The sequence below is a fragment of the Strix aluco genome, chromosome 8 (genome assembly GCF_031877795.1).
Source record: "Strix aluco isolate bStrAlu1 chromosome 8, bStrAlu1.hap1, whole genome shotgun sequence".
NCBI classification, from domain to species: Eukaryota; Metazoa; Chordata; class Aves; order Strigiformes; family Strigidae; genus Strix; species Strix aluco.
Window position 1 is genome coordinate 18,289,530 of NC_133938.1, and position 11,169 is coordinate 18,300,698.

Here is an 11,169-nt window from a genome sequence, read left to right on the forward strand (position 1 = left end):
CACGCTAGCAAGCCAACTCCAAGGAATGAAAACAAAGGAGGTCAGAGAGTGTTGGGCCTCCATCTCACTGCCAGGTGATTACAGGGCTGAGCAGAGTAAAGCAGCAAGGCAGAGGGTGGTGCAAAGCCATTCTTAGGAAGAGACAGCTTCTCCAGAAAATGGGAAAGCACTTAGACAGTAGTTTCTTCTGTGCAAAAGTAACTCAAAATGGTCATTAAGGTACTGATTAATAGGATAAGTGCTGTAGGCTGGGACAAGATTAGTCTCTGTCTCTTTGCAAAGACCACCAACAAAGACATGACATGTATGTCAAGGACAGCAGATGAGGATGATTTACAGCTTGTGCTTTCATCTCATGAACCTACAATAAAGAAGATATTTTTTGAACAATCCATGGTTCTTGTTGCCCATACATTCCAACAGCTAGAGCTGATTGTGACAGATTTACTTTTAGGTGCAGACATGCTGAACTCTTTGTTTGAACTTAGATTTGGGGGTACTTGAGCAAACTTTTCAGTGCTCTAAATGGGTGAGGCTATGAGTGAATTATTCCAAGTTCACAAGTCCTTTTCCTGCACAGCTGATCTAGAGGAGCTGAGAGGAGGAGAACAATATAAGCTAAAAAGCAGGGTTGAAATTAAATGAAAATCCACAGGGCTGTGGACGTCAATAGAAGACCTAAGACATGAGTGCTGTTGTGTCTTTGTTCAGGGGAAAGAGTCTGTGCCTTTATGCAAGTTTATCTATGTGAATTACTTTCCCGACTGAGCAAATCATGGGCTGAAGTATCTAAAGAGGTACACATTTTTGATTGTATCAACAAAAACATTTCAAATTCTGGGTAGTAAATCCCCCCAAATTTCTGACATAAAGATCAAGCACAACTGTGCCGGCAGCTGGCTCTACCTGGAAGACAAGATACACTGCAACAAAATAACAGTAGAAATAATTGCCTCTGCTTCTCAGAGGAAGGGTTTAAAATTATTAACATCAAGATATTCTCTGAAATTTCTCAGTGCTTCATTAATTCTTGAGGCTGTGAAGGCTGAAAAAGGAAAGAACATCTGCATTAAATGAGAGTTTGTATAAATTACCCTCTAAAATGCACCTAAAAATGTAGTTGAAGGCATAGATCCCAAGGCCAGTTTGCTTTCCTCTTAATTTCTCTTCAATTATCTTGTCTCAGACTTGTACAAAATTTAATTGGACCCATAAATGTCCCTCATCAATATATTGAGGGGGGGGGGGGGAAACACAGGACACACAACAAACAACAAAAAGGGTGTGGGGGAGGTGTGTGTGGATACATATATAGCTGAGAGAGACAGAGGGGAGTGTATGTGTTGTGGAACTCAAGAAAGCAGAAGACAGGCTAGTGGTGGTGTCCCAGAAATGTCATCAGAAGTGGACACAGATGTGAGATACTGAGGGGGGAGGTTTATAATGTGATTAAATGGCTTGAGCAGCTTCTCATCACAAATCTCATGACCACAAATCTTAACTGTGGATTGACATATTATCGTTACTTTGTTCTTGTAAATGATTCATGGAAGTGAGTCAGTTGTGGCCTTATACCTTTGGCACAAAAACTCTGGTCAACTTGTGTCCCAGTGTCAAAGAAGAGATCAAAGTATTTACATTTGCTCATTTGCCCCAAAGAAATGGTAGTTTTCAGATGTGATTTTCCTACAGTGATGTTTCTCATGAAGCTCTTACTGAACTGGGTATCATAAAACTTCACTCCGCCATAGGTTAAGAGATGACTGAAGCTGCAAGAAGGTTGAGTGTCTTGCCTCAGCCATCCCCAGGGAGAGCTTCACAAACAGGAGTCTGTTTCCTAACACTGATGGTAGCAGTGCCAAGAAGGCAGGATAGGTCCTTGTCCTGTTCCAAACAGTAGTGAAAGTTCATTGTCTGCTTCAGGCATTCATTTGAGAAGATAAAAGCTTGATTCTGCATGCCTTTGTTCCTTGCATTTACACTGACATGAAGCAGGCTACAAAATGGTGTGAAAAGCTTTTTCCTCAGTTTTACTGTACTGACTTAAAGAAGATTCAGGGCAGTACAGAACCAGGGATGCTGTGTGTGTTCCCTCTACAAAAACTGGCCCTTGTTCATCTTTTTTTTTTCCCCCACTACAGTGACTGTGTCTGCACAGTTGATGCAGGGATGATGGCAGTGCAGTGAGTGCAACTGCAGTGAAGATGAGGTGCCACTGCATTTCAGTGTGAATTGGAAAAGCCCACGAGGATCCTGGATTGCTCTTGGTTTGCTCATGGAGTCATGTGCTACAGTTAAAGTGTGGGGTTTTTTCAGTTGGCGATAATCTTGGTTTTGTTTTGGGAGTGTTTTTGCTAACAATTGCTCTTTCCAGACAAGGAGCAGAGCACTTAGCAGGAAGAGAAGATGCAGGGTTGGGGATACAAGGAAGCAAGTCACTTAATCCTGGTGTGAGTTTCTGAACAAATGCTATAGAGAAGGTAAATTGAGCTCAACAAAACATTAGATTAAACTCATTAGTAATTAAAAACAACAACAGCTGCAGTCTAAAGAAAAATGCTGGAGATCTGTAAAGCTTTGCCATTAAAATGTATAGACACTGACCCTCTTTAAATTCATAGAGAATGCTCTTTACTTAGCTATAAAGGTTTAATGTAACTTAGCAGATCTGAGTTACTTCAGGAGAGCTTTAATGCTTGGCAGGTCTCTACATTTTATTTATGATATCAAAGCTGCAACTCAGATTTTTACTCAGTGGAAGACATGAAAGAGATTCAGAAGTCATCCAAATCATCTTGTAATTAATGTTACCATGCACGCCCAAGACATTAAAATGTTAACAGTGTTAGAATCGTGTGCTTTGGAATACAGAGTGAGGGCTTTATTAGAGAGAAATACACTGCAGATGTCATCCACCCTAATTGAGGACATTGGGTTGCCTGCTGCTTGTTCTTATCAGTGGTTCAGATTTTTTTTTTAATTAATTCATTTTCCTTACTGCTAGAATCTGCTCTCATTATTAGTCTATCTTGTCACTCATTTGCATTTCAAGTGCTGGGACTGTGGGGTACCAGCTAGCTGCCTTAGAAGAACACTTCAAGGGGTTACTCTATCAAATAGCAGCACAGTATCACAGTGAATTTGACATCTGGGTTATCTTATTCCCAGATGCTCCATGGTGTCATTAGCAGGATTAATCTTAGCTTTAATTTCATAATGATTCTTATTCTAATATATGTGAATGAACACAAAGTCTCTTGACTCATTATCACCAATTTACCCAAGATATGTAATCAGGCTCTTACATTCACCAACATTTATTTTTGCTAATACATCTAAAATTGTAGATTAAGCAAATACAGTTAGTTCCAGCTGAGTGAATGCCTAGTGAGGTAGCAATGTAGTATTTATGTTTTAATTAAAGTATATTAATGGTAGTGTCTTTTAAATACATACTGACCAAAATCTTTCTTCTGGAAACAACACATTTATCATTCAAGTGATATCAACTTGTAAATTTAATCACAGCACCTTTCTCTCACTGTTTATTATTTGCAACCATTTAGAAATTACTCAAGTTCTCATAGTATAATTTTAATCTTTAAAGATCAGGGCAGAACATTTTATCCTTAAGAAGAACCCTTTGACTTCCCAAAGCAAACAGAATTTAATTTTTTAAGTTAAATTAAAAATTAAACCCAAATACATTTTATACTGAAACTTTTGATTTTAGTTCCTGTTCTAGCTTGAACTGTAATATAGAATGCAGTTTATTTTTACACATAAGCAAACACACAAGATTCACCTCCACATCATACAGAGTTTCAAATCCTATTGCATTTTTAAATTGCAAGGAGAAAGCAAAATGTGAAATTCCTATGCACTTTTTTACAGTGTTAGACTAGGTTTTTCATTTACCAGCTGTTGTAGCACAGCAGTAAGTAGTGGTTCATTATTGATGGATAAAATGTTCAAACATTTAAAGAAATGAAAGTCAGCTTTGAATTTTTAATTAATTAATTAAAAGTACTGCAAATGCCAGCTTGTTAATTGCTTTGCACCTGCAAGCCAACACAGGTTTTATGCACTCTTTCTTTGAATATTAATTTTTTTTGCATGTCTTCATAATGCTTGGAAAGTCTCCCCTGCAAACATATTAGTAAAGAGTAAATATTGAATCTAAGACAAAACTCATGGCTTCATCTTTCACTGTACACAGAATAGGATTTAAAGGAGGATTTAGATTTCCAAGGCTTCTAATTAAGTAGTGATAATCAGGCTTTCTGCTGAGGGTCACTTCCTGGGAGTAATTTGAGTTATTAAAATGCATGTTTTTATTTGTTCTGCTTTGCGAGCTAAAACTGATCCCTTTTAATATAGCAGCAAATATGCAAATTGGTGTTTCATTATATTATGCAATTTATGGCAATCTTCTCTAATTTACTGAAAGGGCAAGAGCCTGACCTTGTCATTCAACTTTTTTTTTCCTGGTAAGCTAAACTAATTATGTGGATCTTCTTATGAAACTCTGAAAGTATGCAGCACGGTAAAAAATGTGACAAATTTACCTTGATTATTCATCAAGATGGCCTTCGATTTTCCTTGAATCCTCCTGCAGGGTGATGGATAATTTAAACTTACATATGGGAGCCAATTTGTTTCAAGGTTTGAAAATGGCTTCCTTTTTTTCACAGAAATCCTGGAAAGAGCATCTGAAATCACTGAAATAATAAATGTCAGGATTTGAGCTATGGACTAAAAAAAGTTCATTAAAAATACTTGCATGATGTATTATGAATTGATATCATGATTTTTCTTTGTGCTATCCTTCAATACAAGTTTTCAGCCAGGTTCTTATTAGTGATATGATCTTCTGCATTTTCACTTTTCTTTTAATAACTTTTCTTTTTAAATTTAACAAACTATTCTTTAAGCTCCTTTTTGCCTCCTCCACCAGGAAGTGTAAAGGAGGTTCTCGTCTCTCAAAGCCAGGAAAGCATGGCTTAATCTTCAAAGACTCTCAGGGAGGTTCTACGATCGCTGCTTTTTCAGTAAATACACCTTCCTTGCTACCCTGCAGGCTGATCCAGCCCTCTCAGTCCCAACAGTATTCTTTGGACTCTTTCTTCTGGTCCCTAACAACCCAAAGTTATGGGCTTATTTTGCCATGTTTTCTACTTTGGCTGATGAGACTGATTTGAGTGATGTGACTGGATCAGGAGGGATGCAGGAACAACATCATAAATATTAAAATCTTGAAAGTATCTGAGTTGGAGCAGTCTTAAGAGAACAGCTGGTCAATAACCCTGAACTGAGGCAGGAATGGGAATACTTGACTTGTTCCTAACAGGTGTTTATCCTATTTGTTCTTAAAAAAATCTTCGGTGAAGGAGATTTCACATCTCTAATGTACACTCTTTATTTCCTAAACTTACTTTTTTTTTTTTTTCTTTTCTACATTGCAAATCTGGCAGATTCCTTCCTTCAGATTCTGCAAAGACCAACTGACCACCTTATGCTGGAAGAAAATACCCAGAACACAGAAGTAGAAAGTTGTTCTCCACCAGGGTTTAATCTATGAAGTTGAACACAATTTCCCCTTGACCACGATGACTACTACAGCATCGCAGTCATCACTTCCACTGATGCAACCTCTCCTGCTCATATTTAAACACCATATGTATTTGTAATGCAGATGAATCCTTAATACCGTGTATCAGCTAGAAAACACAGGTTGTAATACTGTGTTTGAACACTAATCTCTTGGCTGTGGCTTGGACTGTAAGTTAAAGCAGTAATGTTCATTGCTATCAGTAGTTAAAGGTTGCTCTTTCTTTGTAGCAATAATCTAGCTTCTGTAGGCAAATTGTTCTAGGTTATGCCATGCAGTCTGCATGATGGTCAATGAAATTAGTCATGGCATTAAAACCAGATTCATCCTTTACTTTGCAGAGTGAGGAGCATCAGTGTATACACAGCCTATTTTAATTATAGCTTTGGCTTCTCTAGGTCTTGTGAATTTAGATCTCCCTTTATTTAAGGGTACCCTAGAAGTTCAAGCATGTTTGTTTGCATTGGAGGGCAATACTCAAATTGTGACGCTGATTTTTTTTTTTACCAAAGTAAACATAAGCTATGAAGCAATGTTTTCATGGGGTTTTTTGTCTCTTGGATATGAGGACAAACAATTGGCACCTTCTGATGAGATGGTGTATTTTGGTGATATCAAATCTGACTAGAGAGATGGAAATCCTTTATACTGAACAATAAATTAATCTGTTAATTACTTAATTCCCAGGCACATAAGAGTCCTGCAAGGGTTGGCAGAGCAACTCAGTAACTCTCAGGTTCAGGCTTTTTAGTACCATTATCTTATAATTGCTGATTGGCACAGGGTTCTGCTCGCTGTTCCCAAGGGGGGTCAGCAGTATGTGTGTCTGAGTGGCGAGGATTCCTAGGCAGCAATTTATGCAGTGGTTTTGATAGATAGAAAAAGGCAGTAAGAGTTTATTAGCAGAGTATCATTGTTGGGGGGGAGGAGGGGGGCTGAGGCATATGAATTCCCTTGCCGACAAATGAAAAGAATAACACTGGAATAAGAAGAGTGGCAATTCAGAGACAATAATTTACTTTAGAAAGAAGGTGGAAATATTTGCTCATGTTTGGCAGGTTTCTTATTTTGCTCTTTTTTTGCTAGTGACTGTGTCAGGAGAAAGGCGAATATCACTAGCTAGAGGAGAAAATCGGCAGTGTATTTAAATGTTTCATTGTAATGTCCCTTCCTAAGTGAATCCCCATTTAATGTTTAAAGGGCTAAAAATGCTAAGTATGCATCAATAAAACAACATAGTTTTAACTTCTAATTAAGTTTTAACTTTGAATACACACAGATGTCAAAGCCACTACTCTAATTAGTGTCTTTTCTTGTTATTTAGCAATTAGCTAACTTATTTGTAATGAATAACGAAGAGACTGGAAAAAAAAATGCAACCTACTGCCAGTTGAAATCTTCTTGCTGCCCCTTTGTCATACTTTTCAAAAAAATAATTTATGCATTTATTTTAGTTTAATCTTGTTCCCCCAGTTCATTAGGATGCTCCTAGATGTTACAGAGTATAATGTTCTGAATGCTCAGTACTCCCAGGCATGTTAAATCAGGTTAGTATAGAACTTGTCTCTGGGTAACCTGTATTAAGAAATTCAGGTTTATATTAAAACTGAACTGTCTATTGCCAAGGGCTTTTATAATTGTGAAACAGTCTGTTTCCCTGTTTGTATTACTCTTTCTCCCCCTGAACTTATTTATTTTAATAATAGTTTGGAAGCTACAAAAGTACTGGCAGAATTCATATTAATATGTTGTTATTAAAAAAGACCTTTAATTGCAGGCAGTTAACACAAAATCTGTTGGCAATGTCTAGAACAGAATGATAGCATTTAATCATTTTTATCATTATAGTGATGTTGTTTGCAATGTTATTGCTAGGGAGTTGTCGTGTATTTTTTATGATAAATTCTTAATTTAAGGGTTTATAACTTAACCGTAAAAATATGCTCCAGGCTGAAACATGACATACAAATTCTGAATATGGAACTGAATGTTGTTTCTAGTTTTAAAACAAGCAAATAATAAAACAAGCTCCATGTGAGCATTTAATAGGTATGAACTTAAACTTCTGCCAGAAAATGACCTTTTCTTCAGAGGATCTTTTGTTATTTTTCTTGCTTAACAACCCTGCCCCAAAATGCACACTCCAGAACAAAGGAAAAAAAAACTTAACTTAATGTTGAGTGTTTGCCTCTAAAACAGAGTGTTTTGGAACTCTGTGAAGAGAACTTTACAGAAGTTGAAGGGTGGGGGGTTGTTTCAAAAGAAATGTCTTCTACTCTGAGCATTTCTTTGCAAATCAAGGATTCTCTGTAGTATTAAAAAGTTTAGTGTAGACCCCTAAAAGGTGGAGCTGTTTTGCAGAACTGTTGGGGGGAAAAAAAAAAAAAAGGCAAAACAGTATTTCTTGCCTATAAATATAGTAGACTCTCAGGAAAAATGAAAATCCCATGAATGCCTTTAAATCTGTCAGACTGATCTTGTACAATGGAGAAAAGAAGTTGGACTTAGCAAGAAAGAAATTGTGACCTTACAGCCAAGAGCCACATATTCATCTGAGACCCTGGCACTCTAATTTCACAGGGCAAAGTGGCTTCTTAGTGAAATGACACGTCTCTGTGTGGAGCCTTTTAGCACACCAGTCAGTGAGGACTAGTGAGTACTGATGTATCCTCCAGCTAACTTCTGCTCTTTATCAGTTAGCTTTGGTGAAAGCACCGTTACGTACCCAACACTAGTCAAGTATAACTGGTACTATACTGCTGTGCGCTGTGAGTGCCCACTGTGTAGTCATGCAACACAGAATTCTGTTCTTCTGTTTGATTTCCACAGTTTTCTCCACTTGTGAGCCAGCAGATGGAAGGATAGCATGTGGCTATCTGTGTAATGTTAAAAGGTACAGGTGAAATGCAAAGAACCACTTCAGTGGAAAGTTTGATGCATTGGAAACCAAACTGAAAGTATCTGTTGCTATGGGACAGCAGCATTGCAGAGTGTGGACTGACAGGGATGCAGTTGGTTCCCTGCCCATCCTCAGAGGAGTCTCAGGTGTGTAAGGCCACGGGGGCCAAAGGGCACTATGTGCAGGGCCCACAGGTCTGCCTCCTGCAAGTCTCCCTGGGAAATCAGCAGGTTTCAGTGGGGGAAGTGATACTCATCTTGTGCAGGCTCTGGTCTGAATGTAGATGTGCACAGACACATGGTGACTGTCATATCACCTAATTGGAGCATGGTGCTCCAACAGTCTGATTATGTTTCTCATATTATTTCCTCTTCCCTCTGGTAAATAGACATTTGGTCCATACCTAGGTCCTCTTGGCAAAGTAGCATTAGCTATGGTTGGTTATTAAAGTAAAAAAGTGTTTGGGGTTTTTTCATCCTGTTTTAAACTACTTTAATTTTTTAGCGTGTATACCTTCAAGATTAAGTCATAGCCTTTCCTTCTTCCTAGGCATATATGAGCTTGTGCAGTTCTTCGATGTTGCAACCAGTTACTAAGAAGGATACAGAAACATGCTGAAATCAGAGACTGAGAATTGCAAGAAGCTGGCAAACACTGTGTGGTACTGTGAAATGTGGTGTTCTGTATTTTTCCATTGTGCTGAAGAAGTTTGGGAAAGCTGAATGCTATAAAGTCACTGCTGTGTGTGCTTTAAGCACATGAATCCTGAAAGGGGAAGCTGCTAAACTATTCGGGCTGAACTATCATTCATGGAAGCACAGCAAGGTGAAAATTGTAAATTTGAACTTTTTCATCCAGAAGTGAGCTCACCCAGAAATGGTTCTTTTCCATCCCCTGTTGACACTTGCTACTGTGCTCTTTGTTACTGCGTGTAGGGTGTTGGCCCTCTGTGGCAGGGACCATCAGCTTCTGTGTATTTCATTAGTTCAGACTGGGAAATTATGACACTTATAAACAGAAGGAGAAAAATCAAGGAAAAAATGTATTTTTAAGGTCATGTGAACATTAGGACTAAAACCCAACTCGAAGAACATGGTCTTCACTTGATGGAAATTGTTTTAATTCCTTCCTGACATTAGCAGTGCTTGGTAGATTTCTCTGAGGTTCCACCAGTTAAGACTTCAGATGTATATGTTCTTAGGAAATCACTTTTACACTTGAACAAGCAGTATGTCCTGGCCTGGTATATACTTTGAGTTACTGCCTTAAAAAGAATTAAAAATACAGAACATAAATTTTGCTGCATGATATTTGTATTCACAACTCTGGACTATTTTCTCACCAAGCAATGAGGACAGGAAGCTTGTTTTTCTGGGGGAAAGGGAGGAAAAAAAATTGAAAAAAAAATTGTTGGCTCATGCCCCATGGACCAGCTGGTGCTCTGCTCCTCTGAACATGCTCCATACCCACAGCCATCACTGAGAATGGTGGGGCTGCTCCATGGGAGAATGAGAGCAGCTTGCTGGGGGGCTGCACTGCCCTTCTCTCACCTGCAGAAGTGGGATCAAGGGCTAGTCTCACCTGCTGGGATCCCTGCTGCTCTGTGGGGTATTGCGGAAGGGTCATCAGCAGTGATTTCAGGCTGGACATCCAGCTGTGTGGATGTGATGGAAGCACGCAGTACCAGTGTGGCCCTGCTCATGCCTGCAATTTCCCAGGTACAAATATGTTGCCAAGGCTTCTGGAAGGTGTGGAGCCCGCTGCATGTGCTCTGCCCAGGTGCAGTGGACTAAATCCAGTCCTCTGGGGATGTATTTCACCTGTATGCTCTCGAAACCCTGGGCAAATTTAGAAATTTCTTGAATTTCACTGCAGAAAGCTTCTGGGTCAAAGACGACTTCCCTAAAGAAAGCCAGAGGTAGAAGTACCTTCATCAGGTCCTTCCCAGAAACGTGCAGTTGTACAGACTTTACCCTTTCTATTTTAGAGCTGCTCCTCTTTTCCCCTGGTGGCTTTCCCACCCCATCTTTTGTCTAGGTTGCTAAATGCAGTAGAAGGTACTATATTTCTCTGTTGAGCTGAATACTGTTAGTCCAGGGTTCAACATTTTAATTCATGCTTCCCTGCTTTTATTTAGGTATTGAAAAAAGAGGTGTGGGGGTTTGTTGTGAAGTGACAAAGGATTCAAGACACAAAGCACCTCAAATTTAAACACATCTAGGAAGACTTTTTAAAAACCAGAAAAGAGTAAAAAATCAAAAAGGAAAAATGTAAGGACGGACACATCCTAATGAAACTTAAGGTTCATACTCTTTTATTTTTCCCACATTATACCTTGCTCTTTTGGGGGGTGGGTGGGAAGATTTATTACATCTAGCGTTCAGGGTGACAGTCCTGTAGCAAAGCAATGCAATGCTGGAGAGTTTGCTGGCAGAATTCAATAGCACAAAGGTTTTCAGAAACTATTTTTCTTTCCCCCTTTTTTTTTCTACAGCAACGATTCCTAGCCATTCATCATAAAGCACTAAAAATCAAAGAGCAATATTCACGAGCCTCCTAGTACAGTATGTTAAACTCTGATAACTGTCAGGAAGAGGCTGTCTGAAAGGGAAGAGCCAGGTAGCAGCACAGAAAACAAAAAAACATGTTGGGGAAAAAA

General features: G+C 38.8%; 1 long non-coding RNA gene across 1 annotated transcript; it reads left to right on the forward strand.

The window, feature by feature from the left end:
* The first annotated feature begins 5,272 nt into the window (after nt 1-5,272).
* LOC141926531 (uncharacterized) lies at nt 5,273-9,974 on the forward strand. The gene is made up of 3 exons (XR_012624142.1): nt 5,273-5,781; nt 8,441-8,656; nt 9,060-9,974. It is a non-coding gene; the product is annotated as an uncharacterized LOC141926531 (long non-coding RNA).
* Nucleotides 9,975-11,169: the final 1,195 nt, after the last annotated feature.